Source organism: Panthera leo, chromosome C2, assembly GCF_018350215.1.
Source record: "Panthera leo isolate Ple1 chromosome C2, P.leo_Ple1_pat1.1, whole genome shotgun sequence".
NCBI classification, from domain to species: Eukaryota; Metazoa; Chordata; class Mammalia; order Carnivora; family Felidae; genus Panthera; species Panthera leo.
Genome location: NC_056687.1, coordinates 54,885,725 through 54,900,821, shown reverse-complemented (window position 1 = coordinate 54,900,821; position 15,097 = coordinate 54,885,725). Strand labels below are relative to the sequence as shown.

The following is a 15,097-nucleotide window of genomic DNA, read 5'->3' as shown; positions in this document are numbered from 1 at the left end:
ATCTTTACACTGTATTTGAGTTGGCTTTTTTGGACACAAATCCAGTAAGGGAAGGTAAGGACGCCATTTCATTACCACTCAGTGGAGGTGGAAACCCAGACTCCAACATAGTCTCCACTGCCCTGGGTGAGGCCAAGTTTCTCCTTACTGCCTAGAAGGGATGCAAGTTCATTTTTTGTTCAGCTTTCCCTGATACAACCCCAGTGGGGGATCTTACAGCCTCCAGAAGGCAGAAATCTAGGCTCTCCACCACAGTTTTTCTGTGATGCTTGGCATGAATAGAGGGGTTATTGTCTAAAAGCTTCCTGTCTTGACAGGTTTCTTCTTTCCTGGTCTTTTTAGTACAGAGAAAAGGCCTTTGTTTGGGCCTTTACAGTCTATGCCTGTTGGCATTTCTGGGTTGTCAACCTCTGGCTAAAAGAAAACCCAGGGATTTCTCCACACTGTCACTCCTTGGGTCCTGGGGTTCCTAGTCTATTGTCCTTCTTCTTTCTATTTTTCAGAGCCTTATATTTGTTTTATATGAAGTGTTCAGGTGTTTTCTTGTGCTTAGTGAGAGGAAAAGAGATAAGTACTTCCACTTGATCTTCCTGGAAGCAGAAATCATTCTCTGTCGCATTAGCGGTTTGATCTTTTTACCACAATTTCCTTATCTCTGAGACATGGAAAACACCTACCTCATAGGGCGGTGCAGGAAATTAAACAAGAACATTTGTAAGGTGCTTGACTCCTTGTAGACAATGCTCCTCTTTGAAATGAAACTGTGCTACCAGTCACCTGATCTTTCAAGTGCATATTACAAGACTTCCTCTGAATCTTCTCATTTCAGGGAGACTCCATATCTACCAGACCCTTATATTCTCTCAGTACCATTCCCAACTTTCCCCCTGGCATTGGCAATTTTGCCCCATAAAGAAATTTGATTTCGTTAACAAACTCCTAGCACATAGTAGATACTCAAATGTCTACTAAAATGCTAGTTCCTCGTATATTACTGTGATTTTACAGTGTGTCTTTGGGCCAATCCCCAGCAATAGGGCCATTTCCTCAGTGACAGAATGAGGATAACACTTGATATCTACCTAATAGGAATAGAATGGTTACACATACAAACACTCTCTTCTAAATGATACTCTCTTGTGGTACCAAAAAAATGGGGGCGTGGGGGCACACTGCTGCAATAATACAATAATATGCTGTCATTATTACTGGTGTCTTTATTCCCATTTCCCCTATTGTTCCACAGCAGGGTGAACTAGAATTACAGTGAGGCCAGCAGAACAGAAGTAGAGAGCACTGCCAGCAGAGCCAAGGTGTAGAGCATAAGGGAGTTACAGCCACCACAAGGAAAACTCAGGGCTCCATTCTCATAATCACAAATCGGGTTTTCCTTTACTATAAAATAGCAGTATAGGTACACAGCTGGTGTAATGTACACACAGTCTTATTTCTCATATATTAAATTCTCAGATAAGAGCTATGCATAAGCAAATCTATAACATTTCAAAAGTATATAATTTATTGGGTGAAGAACTCTTTTAATTAATTTTAGACCTTTATAACAATGGAGTACACAATGATCATTTCTTAAGTTATTAAATAGTTTGAAGTTTTAGAGCTGGAGACAATTGCAAGGTATATAGTCAAAACCCTTGAGGTTGATTGGTTCAGCCTTGAGGTTCTAACAAGTCAAAATAATCTGAAGGTAAATATTTTCTCTTACATTTTGGGGAACTTCAGATATGGTGACTTGATTGCCACCCCAGTGGTCTGTTTAAAATATTTACATTTCCTTAAACACAGTAAATGAACCCATCCAACTTTCACATACCTATTTTTCTGGAAGATATAAATTTGCCAGAATCTCCCTCCCCATTTTGGAAGGGAGTTGAAGGATCAGATTCCTTAAAAGCATCTTATTTTATGTGAAGATCATATGTCTTCCTCTGTGGAAATGTGTTTTGTCTGTGTATTGTAGAAGAAACTTCCATGGCCAGAAACATAAGCTTACCATCTCCAGATGAATCAGATGCACCCTCATTATTCTTTTCTCCTATCATTTGTAGAGTTTAAGTTTACCCAAACTTGGATTACTTTGGTTACCAGGAAATGTGAAGAATGTCTCAAATCACATAGGAACTCTGCTTCTCTGTTAAAACAAAACAAAACAAAACAAAAAAACCTTGAGGGCAAAGGTCATATTTATTCACCTTGTCATCCTAGTGCCAAGAATACTCATTGTCTGGTCACTAATAACATTTAATGAACAAGAGGTATAAACTCAAGCAATTGCTTTAAAAGTTGCTCTGTGACAAGTGTTCAAACTGAATGTTCTAGAGGAGAAAGACATTTAAGATTTCATAGACTTTATTAAAGAAGATCAGATTTCATGTTTCAAACCTTGAAAAATATGGGAAACTGAGGCTGTGTTAATCATGGGACAAGATGCAAGAACAAGAGTGAGGCTGTGGAGCAGCCATTGGTGGTACAATCAGGAGGAGGGGAGAGTTGGGGCTAAGGTCCTGCAGGGGTCAGTAGAAAATTTCTTGTCCTTCAGTACCTTTCACAGGAAAGATAATGTAAATGGGAACCTTAGAAATGCATATTTCTGGGGCGCCTGGGTGGCGCAGTCGGTTAAGCGTCCGACTTCAGCCAGGTCACCATCTCGCGGTCCGTGAGTTCGAGCCCCGCGTTGGGCTCTGGGCTGATGGCTCAGAGCCTGGAGCCTGTTTCCGATTCTGTGTCTCCCTCTCTCTCTGCCCCTCCCCCGTTCATGCTCTGTCTCTCTCTGTCCCAAAAATAAATGAACGTTGAAAAAAAAAAAAAAAAGAAATGCATATTTCTATTATCCAATGGACTGAATGCCGCCCCAACACAAGAGCTTGGAATTTTGGCTCGGTTGGGATGGAAACGAACAGAGAGAAGATCAACAGTAAGAAACAGAGCCCTAAGAGAACAAAATATGGATAAGCCAGAAAGAAATAAACATTTTGTTAACATCGAGATTGTATTGGATAACAAAGCAAACAGCAAGTTGACTTAAAAACAAAACACACACATACAAAAACGCTTTTGTGACAAACAGCTTCTTCTTGGCACACATTACCTTTTCTCCTTCTCCTCAACGGGAAGCTTTTTTCACAAGAATATTTTGGGGTAAGTTAGAGTTTTATTAAAGTTGGTTTTATTTAAAGTATCCAGTTGCCAAAATATGCAATCTTACTTTCTGGTGAAAAACAGTTGGAAAAAATTTGGGATTCCATGAAAAACTAACGGATAAAGAGCTATTAGTATTTCTTATTTGCAGAAATATGGTGGATTCAATATTCTAAACAGTCTCTCCCTAAGGAGGGAATATTTAATAGAATAAATAGAAATATAAAAATATCTTTTATAAAGTGTCAACAGATTGGTACAGAATTAAGGAATATGAAAAACTCCCCAAATTATTTAAAACCAGGAATGTCAAATAAGTAGGCACCAAATCAACCTGTCAGTTTCTGTGGAACACTGGATATTCTCAAGTTACTTCTTTGGAAGCTAATACGAGGAAGAAATAAATGTACAGCCCATCCACCTAGGGAATCTATATCACTGCACAAAATTTTGACTTCTTCAGGATATTAAAAACAAAAACAAAAAAAGGAACATTGCCAGAAAAGATGATGTCAAGGAAACATGCCTTCTCAAACTTGGCACTAAGTTATGGGGAAATGAAGATAAATTCTTTTCTGAGAGTACATAAACATAAACTAGTCTGGTCTTCATATTTACTGTCTCCATTCAAGTTAGTTGTGTGGTCCAAGGAAACCCCAAGCACAGAATTTAATTTCTCAGTAGGATTAGTCATACTTCCAGGATACCGAGAAAAGAACACATCAATCCTTACTGAGAAACTGAACAACCCAGAATTCTAGGAATTTCCACAGAGAGAACTCCAAGAAAATGGAGGATCTCCATACACGCATAAAAATACAAACCACAAATAATAATGAAAACATATTATGAGTAAGAACTAGCAGAAGTAGACTCACAAACATCTCAGATATCAGAATTAACAATCAGAGTGAAAAGCAAGTATGTTTAAAGAAATGAGATCCTTGAAAATGAGCTGGGAACAGGAGATTTTAAAGAATGACCAAGAGATTTAAAACACAACCAAATAGAATAAGTAGGAAAAAATACAGTACATAAAATGCAAAATTCAGAATATGAGTTAAAAATCTGATTAATTTTATTTACGCTGTCTACACTAGAAATATAATTTGAAGAAAATTTCCAAAATGTATTCCAGGAGGACTGATTTATGAATACAATAAAGAAGAGACATGGAGAATAAAATGAAAAGTCTAACATTTGTCTGATTGCACTTCTAGAAGGACTTGGAAGCATGACAAAAAGATAGATAGTAGCGAAATATTTTTTGTAGTTATTAAAAAGCCAAGACTCCCAATCTAAAGCAATAAAAATAAAAATAAAACCACATCCTCACACGTTATAAATGTTGAAGAAAGACTGTAAAAAGTAGTCAGAAATGAAAGATAGTTTACAAAATAAAGGCAATTAGAAAGATGGTTGAACTCTTAAGGGTATCATAGAAGGTAGAAGGCAATGAAATGATATATTTAAAGTGGGGGAGAAAAGAGAACTTATCATTCTATACCTAGATACATACTCAAGAAAAAGAGCATTCAAAACTGTTTTACAACCAGAATAAAGCCACTAAGTAAATTCTAATAAATGTTATTCAAACAGAAGGGAAATGATCCCAGATATAGAATCTGCAATATAAAAAGTAAGGCCTAGCCTCTAGCACATACCTCATTTAGCAGCATGACAGTGCAAAATGCATTGCTCAGATCTCCCTTTGAGGGCCTGTAATGAGAAGTGCAAGTCATTGACAACCAGTAGTTGTAGCATCTTCAGGATTTGTTGCTGTATTTGAATCAGACAACCCTACCCCGACAGCTCCCAATGACACAGAGAAACAGGAATACAAGAGTGTGGATATTTTGTCCAGTACAAGCCTCCTGTGATAGACAATCTTTGCTCTGGAGCTTTCTGTCAGGCTCATTGAGACTCTCAAAGCTGCACCTCTGTTGCATGCTATTCCTATCCAATCCCCATTTCTTCCCTGCCTTGTTTCATAAGTGTCAGACCTGAATTGTAGTCTAAAGGCTTTCCCTATTCCTGCTTCTTTACCCCTTTATGTCTCACAGCCATTACCAGCAATAAAATTAATGCATTTCTGGATGTCTTGGTGATGTTACTGGACACAGAACTATTTCCAAACTTAGATTTGACTGCTTGCCACTCAAAGATCAATACTGAGAGAAAAGTGAGGTGGGAAAGGAAAGGTTGCTTTATTTGGAAAGGCAGCAATCTGGGAAGATAGTAGACTAATATCTCAAAGACCATCTTCCCCATCCTGGCAAATCTAGAGTGTTTTAAAGGGAATGCATGGGAAAAGGGAAGGGAGCTGCATGTAAGAGAAGCAGGTGCCCAGGTGGTTAGTCATAAGTTGACATGACCCTGAACAGAGTTGTGGACATCCATGGCAGCTGTTTTCGAATGTAGTCAGCCCTTATCTTCTGGTAAAGTGGCCCTTCATTCCTCAAGACTAGTAGTCTGCAAGTGTCAAAGAATGTAAGACAGTTCTGCTACAGATGAAGGGACTTAGGTCAGTAAGCAAGGAGTTCATAAGCTTGAGGCAAGTTAACCCTTAGACTAGTTGAAGTGCTGTTAGTGCTGCTTCTTAAAAGGCATAACCTAACACAATTGGTACTTGGAGTGGCCCAAGAAAGGTGGTAAAATGGGGTTTGGGAACTGGTTCAGTCACCAGCTGGGTAGTGATGAGGTCTGGGGGTAATTGGGGGTTCAGAGCTGACAGCCAAGAAAGAATTCTTGAAGACATCTTTGGGGTAAGAAGGTGATTTTATTAAAGCATGGGGACAGGACCCGTGGGCAGAAAGAGCTGCACTATGGTCGTGAAGGGTGACTGGTTATATACAGTGGAGTTATATATATATAAGAGGAAGTTTCTTAAAGGGATTTTCATATGCTAACAACTCATAGATTTCTAGAGGCCTGGCTATTATCTAGCTAAGGTTGTTTTTCCCTCTAGCAAAGCATTAACATTAAGACAGTAAGGAGTTTCTGGACATTAGGCTATTGATAAGATTGTCTTTTTCTTGTAATTGTAGTAAGATATTTGTAAACTGATAGAGGTTCTATTGGTTTAAACATTTGTTTTCTGTCCTGTCCTTAGTTCTTGGGCAGCCAGGAGTGCCTGAGGAATATCACACATATCCCTCCTGGGGAGTAGGGGGTGAATATGCTAGTTTGTGCTTTGCCCTCAGCTTGCTTTATGGTCCCTCGTCAGGTAATAAGGACTTCATTCTAAGTGGCATGTGCGGCAAGGCTACTCCCTGACACAAGGCAAAAGGAAGCCCAAGTGCTAACAACAGTGGGACTATTCAACATATATAAGATAATAAGGGTAACAATACATACAAGGAAAGTAGAATTGGCTGGCTATTGCTGCTTCATTGATGAACTACACAGGGGAAATGATACACTGTAGGGCAGTTAAAAAGTTTAAAAGTAAGTGTGAGAACCATGGGGGCTGTTTAATAGTTTAGAAAGAGGCCCTTTTATTCTTCAGAAAGAGATCAGGCACAACTGAGAAACAAACACCTAATCTGACAGTCAAGGTTAGGAGGGTTCAAAGACTATTGAAAACTCATCCAACAGAGGGTCTACTATGTTAAGGATAAAGCCATGTTGGGGGGAAGTATGGCAAGAGGGTATCTAGATGGTTGGGTGTCCCTGAGGACAGTGTCTCTGTGGACACCCTGAATCAGAGCCGAGAAAGTTGGCCATCCCCTCCCTATTGAAGGCTAATGTTGACTTCATACAGCAAGATACTTAGAAGGTTTCTTCCTCACAAGGCATCTGGTGCCCACCTCAAGAAATGTCCCCATTTTGTGTTGTTGAGAGGAAGAATTTTCTATACTCTTCAAGGTCCTTCTAGGTGGACTAAGAATCAAATTGACATGAGACAGGTTAAAAAGAGAAAACCAAATTTGATAGCATACATTTGGAGAATCCACACAGATATGGGAATTCCAAGGATAGTGAAGCAACATGACACAGGAGCTAAGGAGAGGGGTAGAGTCTGATGATACAAAGGGAAGGAAGACCATTAGCAGGAAGGTGAAAGGTGATTTTTAGAAAAGAAACATTACCCTGTTATGCAGATAAGTTTCTCAGTAAAGAGGAATCTCTATTAATAGCTTTCTTCCTGGTACAGGCAGGCAGTTGAGGGGGGTTGAGTAAAGAACTTTTCCTGACTCTGCTGGGTTTTGATTGTTTTTAACTCCAAACAGTGTTCATGCCAAACTAGCCCATCTTGAGGCTGCCTGCCCTCGGCCCCTACAGCTCTGGTTTTAAGGCTGATAACTAGGGTTAAATGCCAGCATGAGCCATCTGGGGTTATGCCAGGTTTGCTAAGAAAGGATAGAGATTAGATCGCAAAGGAACCGTAAGAATTATATAGCTTTTATTAACAAGACCAAGGGGTGTATCCAATGTAATGGATTTTGAGAGTTTAACCAAGGGTGCCAGACTGGATAAATGAGAGTTTATTTACTTGAGGGCTCCTAATGGGATATGGCAAGGACCCTAAGTTTGCAGTGAGCATGCTGCTAGATGGTTCTTAGGAACCTGGGGAAGTGCTGGTCCATCTATACTGTGTGAAGGAAAAAGGTCTGAGTTGCTGAGACACGCATTGGAAAAAGGGATTAAAAGGTTCAGGGGAGTAGACTTGCTGGAATGAACATATTATATGAGGCCAGAATACTCACCACAGGATTATGCTCCACAGCAGGGTTCAGAATACACCACCATTCAACAAGCAATTAGGAATGTGCTGGGGAAAGGGACACTAGCATCTCTAAAAGGCATTTCCTATCCTCTTCAAGTCAGGGCTAAGAGGAGGAAACATGGTCTCAGGATTTGGCTTATTAATAACACAGGCTAATGGGGGATAATAGGAGAGAGGTGGGGGCTTAAATACCACAAACCAGGGGGTCAAATTTAGCTTCATGACCAGCAAGTTTGGAGGGGCAGCTAAGGGGGCTTAGCCTTCAAGGAATTGCAGTGTCTCTACAGACAAAATAGACTAGCAGTTAGTGAGGGTGCTGCTTACTACATACAAACAAAAGAAGTCAAGAATAAAAGAGCAGGAGGCTGAAGGTGGTCATCTCATTTTAAAGTCTTATTATTTTTCTCAGTTCCTGGACCTGAATAGTTTTTAAGATCTGGAACTCACTGGCTACGGAAATGACTGGGTCCTCAGGAGGAAGGACTTTGCAAAACCATGGTAGGTACCTACTAAGGGTTCCACTAGTCCTTTCCCAACAAGATTAATGGCCATTTACTTGAAAAATGGGGAAGGGGAACACCCAGACATTTCAAGGACTTTTGGACAAAGGTTCATCGTTGACACTGATACCCACAGAACAGAATAAAGTGTCCACTGCTAGAGTGGGGCACGCAAACCCCAGCTACTAAATAGATTGCACTGACTTACAGTATATCCACTCAGTCTGTTCTATATCTGTTCTACATGCAGTCATCATTTCCCTAACCCTCAAATGTATAATCCTCAACTGACATACTTGCCAGTTGGTATAACCTTCACATTGGGTCCTTGTTCTATTGATAGGAGCTATCGTAGAGGGGAAGGCCAAGTGGAAGTCCCTGAAATACCCCCACCCCAGGTATGACAAGGAAATATAAAACAATTGCACATTCCAAAAAGGATACAAGGGCGGTGGTCTCTATTATATCTTCATTTAACTTGCCGCTCTGGCCCTAGAGAAATTGACTGGATCCTGGTAAATGACCCCCCTCCCCGCCCCTGCCCCATAGTCTACTACACCACAGACTATACAACCAACTAGGAGCCCCTGCCACAGTCACTGTGCTGGATGTGGTAGCACTGCTAGCAGATTAATAAGGCTTCAAAGTACATGGTTTGAAACCATGGATTTAACAATGTTTTCTTTTTTGTCCCAATCAGAAAACTTTCATTCATATTTGCATTTTGTAAAGACAAAATTCCTTTACAGTTTTCCTCAGGGACAGTTCACAATCTGATCATCTGTCAAGTAGTCCGCAACATATCAGTTGCGTTATTGCCCCAAAGCCACCGGCTATGGCAAAGCTATGGTTATTCCAACCAACCTCCTACCTGAATCCCTACTCAGGAAGAGAGGTATATAGGAACCCTAAAAAGCTGCTTCCATTGTGTTCAGTGAATCTGCAGAGTATAAGCGTGGACTGTGACAGCAATGTAGTTTCACAGTACCTCCTCTAAAGAGAAAACCCACCATGATTTCTACCCGTGCACTTAGCTGACAGCCTCCAAGGACTGTGCTTTTGAGATCCGCCACAGTGTTCAAGTCAAGAACCAGAGTTCATTCTCAATTCTCATTTCTTCTCTTCTTTGACAAGTATTGTCCCTGCTTCACAGACTAAAGACTTTACCTGACTGCTCCTCCCTCTCTCTTGCTTTTATATTTCAGAGGATCATTACTTCCAATAAAGCTCTTGCGCTTCTAATTTCTTCTTGACATTTGTTTTCCCAGAGGTCTTGGAGTAATATGATCATCTACAAATCTGAAGTACCACATGCAGTACAGCCCCTGTTGCTCATTGAAGACATCCATCACTCTCTGTTAAGGATGAACTAATTGTCAAATACTGTTATTTTCTCCTCTTTATATTCCTATCTATTGATTTAACATTCTTAATCCAGTAACATGATTAACTTGAACTAATGAAAGAGAAAGAATCTCATGGTTATTTTTCTATACTTTGAGAAGTATCTATCCCAGAAAAAAATCTTTTGGACATGCCCACACCAGATTATGACTGTTTTGTTATTGATGGGTTTTATCTTAAAAGGGAAAAGTAATAATACCAGATGGACATGCAGTAACTATTCTAGATTCTCTTGTAGAACCCTATCCCTTAACAGAAGCCAAATCAGTTCAAGTGGTTGAACTTGTGGTCATACAAAACGCAAGTTAAATTGCCAATAAATAAAACACACATACACACTGATCACTGATATGCTTTTGAAATAGTTCATTAGTAGTTCAGTCGTTCATGATTTTGAAATGCCATAGAAACACAAATGTTTTCTGCCCAAGAAGGTTGTTATCAAGATAGAGGTCTATAGTAAAGGAGATTGCAATAGCAGATCACCCTGCTAAACAAACTGTTCTAACACAAATACTCCCTTACAAAACAGATAAGTAAAGTCCGTTAAGAAGTTCAAAGAGTCCATAAACAGGAGCATAAAATTAGACCGTGCATTTTGGAAAAAAGTGGAAATCATCAAGTTTTAAAATTCATGAGGATAAGATCTGTCAAATCCAGGAAGGATGCCTAGTGTTTCCAGACAACTTCAAATCGACCTTGCTAAAATCCTCCATGATACACTTCATTACAATTTGGACAAATTGCCTCTGATACTAAATAGTAACAGGAAAACTTTTCTAAAATAAGAGAGGATATGCCCAGTTCATGCTTCACTATAATTAACATAATACTAAAAAGATAAAAAGAAAAACCTATAAAGGTGATATACACCAAAACATGAATGACAGGATTAGTTGAGCATCTCCAAATGAATTTTATAAACTTGTCTGCCTAGACAATAAATATGTAGTAGAAATACAATATTTATTTTTTGGAAGGGTTGAAACTGTAGCAATAACAATGGCATAACTTAAGAAAAGAGACTCTACAACTTCATGATTTCTACCTAGGCCATACTAATATATCTATTCTAACCACTCATAAAGAAAGATATTTTGCAGGGGCAATTATTCAAGGTTTATGAAAGACTTTATCCTTGACTCAGAAACTTCACTGTCCTTCTTAATTCCCAAGCCTCTGGAAAAGTGAGAAAATTCTTAACAGAATTTTTAACAACTGCTAGAAACCTTAAACCTTAAAATGGCATTCAATTGCAGGTCGATGCTGATGCAAAATCCTCGGAGAAAGCAGACAGTGGAACGAAGTAGACATTTCGGCCCCAAATCATCTGAACAAGCTATACAGAGTCATTAATTGCCATCCTCTCCATTGCCCAAGGATTGGGCAAACAAAGGAAAACTGGATAGACTGGAGGCTACTATGACAGAATTGTTCCCAGATGCACCTCCCATGAAGGGAGATCTTGCTAAGACAGTAACCCATCTCTGAGAAATAGTTGATTCAAATCTTTCTGAAGACTCCCAGGTAAATCCAGGAATTCAGTCTTGCTGGACATGAAACCAAGAGATAAAATGCAAGTCCAATTTTAAATCTCCTTATGTTCAGTTTTTAAGGTACTGCAGAGGCAGGATAGAACTGGGCAAGGGAACCTGAGCTGACTCAGAATTAAAGACAGTAAAAGCATCAAGCCATCAAGAAGTTGGTGAACACACCCTCTCGACAGCTATCCCCCAGCCTTGGAGTTCCTGTCTGTCTTGGCCTTGGGGATCCCATGAGGCCCAACCTGATTTATACCATCACATGCCAACCTGACTCAAGCCCTGTACAACTCTGTTCTGAGCCTTTCAGGAGAATGAAAGAACTTCAAAAGAAAAGATCTAAAGAACAAAGGCATGTGGACTAGAACTTCTCAAAACGATAAGAGGATTCTTCCCAGGATTATACTGCAATATCTGCAATTAAGAGTTTATCTGCCCTAAAGGTGAGCCTGATTGTTACTACTTCCTGGGCCAAAATATCCAAGGCATTAAGAGTCAAATAACCCTTTCTAGATATCAGCTCAAGATTTGAGGGCTTCTTTGTTTGTCCTGTAGATCTCCCCATTAAGAATCACAAAGAACAAGTATAGGGGTCATTTTGAAATTTATTTTTATAATTGAACTTTTGATACATTTTAAAACCTAAATGTCTCCAATAATTAGAATATTCTCAATTTTTTCTTACAGCCTAGATAGTGTTAATTTTTTTCTAATCAAGTAAACTTTGACAGTATCTTTTGGTGGGTTTTGTATTGTCAGAGTTGGTTTGAAAAGTACCCAATTTTAAAAGTCTAGAAAATTTCTCAAAAAATGAACTATTTAAGAATTATATTTTACCTCTTTTTTATAAAGTGGCTAAAACAATTGGAGATCCTTCAGGTGCCTGGGTGGCTCAGTCAGTTAAGTGTCCAACTCTAGATTTTGGTTTAGGTCATAATCTCATGGTTCATGGGTTCAAGTACTGCATTGGGTTCTGTGCTGATAATGCAGAGCCTGCTTGAGATTCCCTCTCTCTCTCTCTCTCTCTCTTTTTCTCTGCCTATCCCCCACTTGTGTGTGTGCTCTCTCTCTTGAAATAAATAAATAATAAATAAACTTTAAAAATGTTAAAAAAAATAATTGAGGATTCCAAGATAAATAACTTCATCTTTTATTAGAGGTTTGGATATACATAGAGAGAAAGGAGTACAAAACCTGTACGACACAGACTAAAAGAGGTCTGGAATGTGCAGTGTACAAACTTGATAGCTCAACATGAGAATGGCAGACAGAAATGTGTTGTCTCTAATTCAAACATTTTTGTAAACCAGGTATAGATTGAAAGTCAATATGGAAAGAACATAATTGAAACTATCTCTGTAACCAATTTCATCTTAGCTCTGGAGCCCTACTTCTGCTCAGCAGTAGAAAACGTGGTCCAATTCAATGATTATTTCCAGCCAAGTTCAAAATCATTTAATTACATTTCTGTTTATTTAAAGATCCTTTTTCAGGCTTCCTCTTTATCTTTGCTCAGAAATTATGTCCATTCAGCTGTGGGAGGGAAAAAGAGCATAACCACATCTTTCTATGCATAAGTGTTGGTGCCTTGGGATTTGGTATTTTAGCACAGACATTGACCAATAAGGACTTCATCACATGGCATCAATTTCTTCCTGCAGATGGCCCCTTACCTCCTGTGTAGCTTCCTAGTATCCATGGTCTTATAGAGATTTGGCCCACTTCCTCTACATCAGAGATTCTCCCTTGGGCCAAATATAGTCTTCATCCTGATTTTGTATGATTCAGGAACTACGAATGATTCTTACATTTTTAAAGAGTTGTGAAAGAAAAAGGGGAAGAACAGAAGTAGGAAAAGAAAAAGGAGAGAGAGAAGAAAAAGGAAGTGTAGGGAGAGGAAGAAGGGAAAAATAAAAATGTGTGACTGAGATCACATATAGCCTGCAAAGCCTGAAATGTTTACTATATGGCCCTTTAGAGTCAAAATTTGTGAACCCCTGCTCTACATAGAGATCTCACGAGTTTCTCTTTGATGCTGTCACTTTGCTCCATCAGACAATCTTATGGAGTTAGTACTTTGGTACCCAATGATCAGGTGTTGACCACCTGGTTCATGATGAGTTTGAGTCTTCTTGGATGCCAAGCCCAGGGCTGTGGTTAACTCAGGGTCATCTTGGCTGTCTCTAGCCTATGCAGTCTTCTTTGCCATCTCCAACCTTCTCATGCCCTGACAGTACTGGATGACTCTGAGACCTATTAGTCAACAAACTCTAAACATCAAGTTGGCATCAACTCCCTCAGCCTTATGGAAGAAACTATTATCCCAACCCCCATGGTATAGAAGTATCATTCATTTCTCTATCTCCCAAAAAATCTGTACTCCAGTATTTTAGTGTCTGAAATTACTGAAGGGTCTTTGAAAGGACAGACCCATGAAGCTGGAGCCTGAGTAGCCTCAATACTTTTCAATTCCTTGAAAATTTCTGATTATGCAAGTATATGTTGACAAAAGACAGGTATTGCCAAGTTACTCATTTATTCTTCATATCTGTGTGGAGGGGTCAGGCAATGAGGCAAACCATGTGAGGAATATCTTTAAGACTGCTATGATTATAGCAAGGGGGGAAAGAGATATTCAATATATTGTTTTTAGATATTCATTTCGTGTTACTTTAACATGTTATCTTTGGTAACTTACTTAGAAATATTGGACCTTAAAAGAAAATGAATCAATTGTCTTCTCCTTCTAATTCAGTAACACAGGAAGACATTCCAGTAAGCAGCAGGACCTCACAGCAACCTGCTACATTAATCACCCATCTTGGAAAGAAGAACACCTGGATTATTATACAAACAAGCACTTAGAAAAGGGGGTGTCAGCGTAACAAAAATCTCAAATTATTGGACACTGGCTGAGGGACTAATAGCAATTAAATAAAGTCTGGAGGCTAGAAAAATAACAACCCATGTTATACAGTGGTGAAACATTTGGTAAAATTGTCACCTGTGACACTTTGGAAGGTATGTAATATATATGCTTGATAAACTTGCATCGCTGAGGAAACAGATTGGAACTTTAATTGCCACTGGCTATATTTTTCAACAAACAAAAACTAGATTAATTCAGGAAAGAGTTGGCTGGTTTGTAACCAACAATGAAAGGAGAGAGTGAGGATCCAGAAAGTCCTGGCTTTGTAGGATTGGGAGAGGCGCTGCTTCTCATATCCAACTGGTAATAGATAAAAATGAGAAGTCTTCTGAGCAAAAAAGGCTTATTAGGATTCAACCTTACAGAAAGAACCAAGTGAAAGGCATGCCTGAAATTTAAAACTTGTGAATGGTTTCAGCTATCTTGGAGCATAGATCTGGTTAAGGTTATAATAGCCACAACATTGTTTTAAGAGGACAAAATGTCTTGATGAGAAGAGACAAAGTCTATGATTCTCCCACCAAATCCTTGTAGGTTCAAGCTGTGCACTTGATTGAACTTATCCCAGTCTTGAAAATAATTATGGATGAGTCTATTGGCACATGCTTCTGATTGGAATCAAATAGGTGAGAATCCAATTACATGTGTAGTTGTAGTTCAAGGAACCACAAGACTAAACCAAAATTTGAAACTTAAATTGATTATTTGAATTTTAAAATGACCCTTAGTCCCTAAAGCACAGGCTAAGAAAGCTCTTCACCGTCTATGGAGGATATATTCTCCTTCCCTCCTCAAAGGTAGCCAAGAAAGATAACGGAGAAGGGAGAAACTCCCCAAG

The 15,097-nt window shown here is 39.1% G+C and overlaps 2 long non-coding RNA genes across 4 annotated transcripts in view; one reads left to right on the top strand and one right to left on the bottom strand.

Annotated features, from left to right (window-relative positions):
- Window positions 1-8,095, bottom strand: part of LOC122229938 — a 29,457-nt gene extending 21,362 nt beyond the window's left edge. For both annotated transcript variants that reach the window (XR_006207201.1, XR_006207202.1), the window contains exons 1-3: window positions 7,866-8,095; window positions 4,821-4,875; window positions 2,012-2,149 (exon numbers count right to left, since the gene is read on the bottom strand). This is a non-coding gene — a long non-coding RNA (uncharacterized LOC122229938). The remainder of the gene's footprint in view (window positions 1-2,011; window positions 2,150-4,820; window positions 4,876-7,865) is intronic.
- LOC122229937 lies at window positions 2,922-14,306 on the top strand. Of its 2 annotated transcripts, XR_006207200.1 has the most exons (5): window positions 2,922-3,156; window positions 8,295-8,383; window positions 11,049-11,316; window positions 11,398-11,773; window positions 14,086-14,306. It is a non-coding gene; the product is annotated as an uncharacterized LOC122229937 (long non-coding RNA). The 2 variants fall into 2 exon arrangements; XR_006207199.1 differs by having other exon boundaries at window positions 11,049-11,773.
- Window positions 14,307-15,097: the final 791 nt, after the last annotated feature.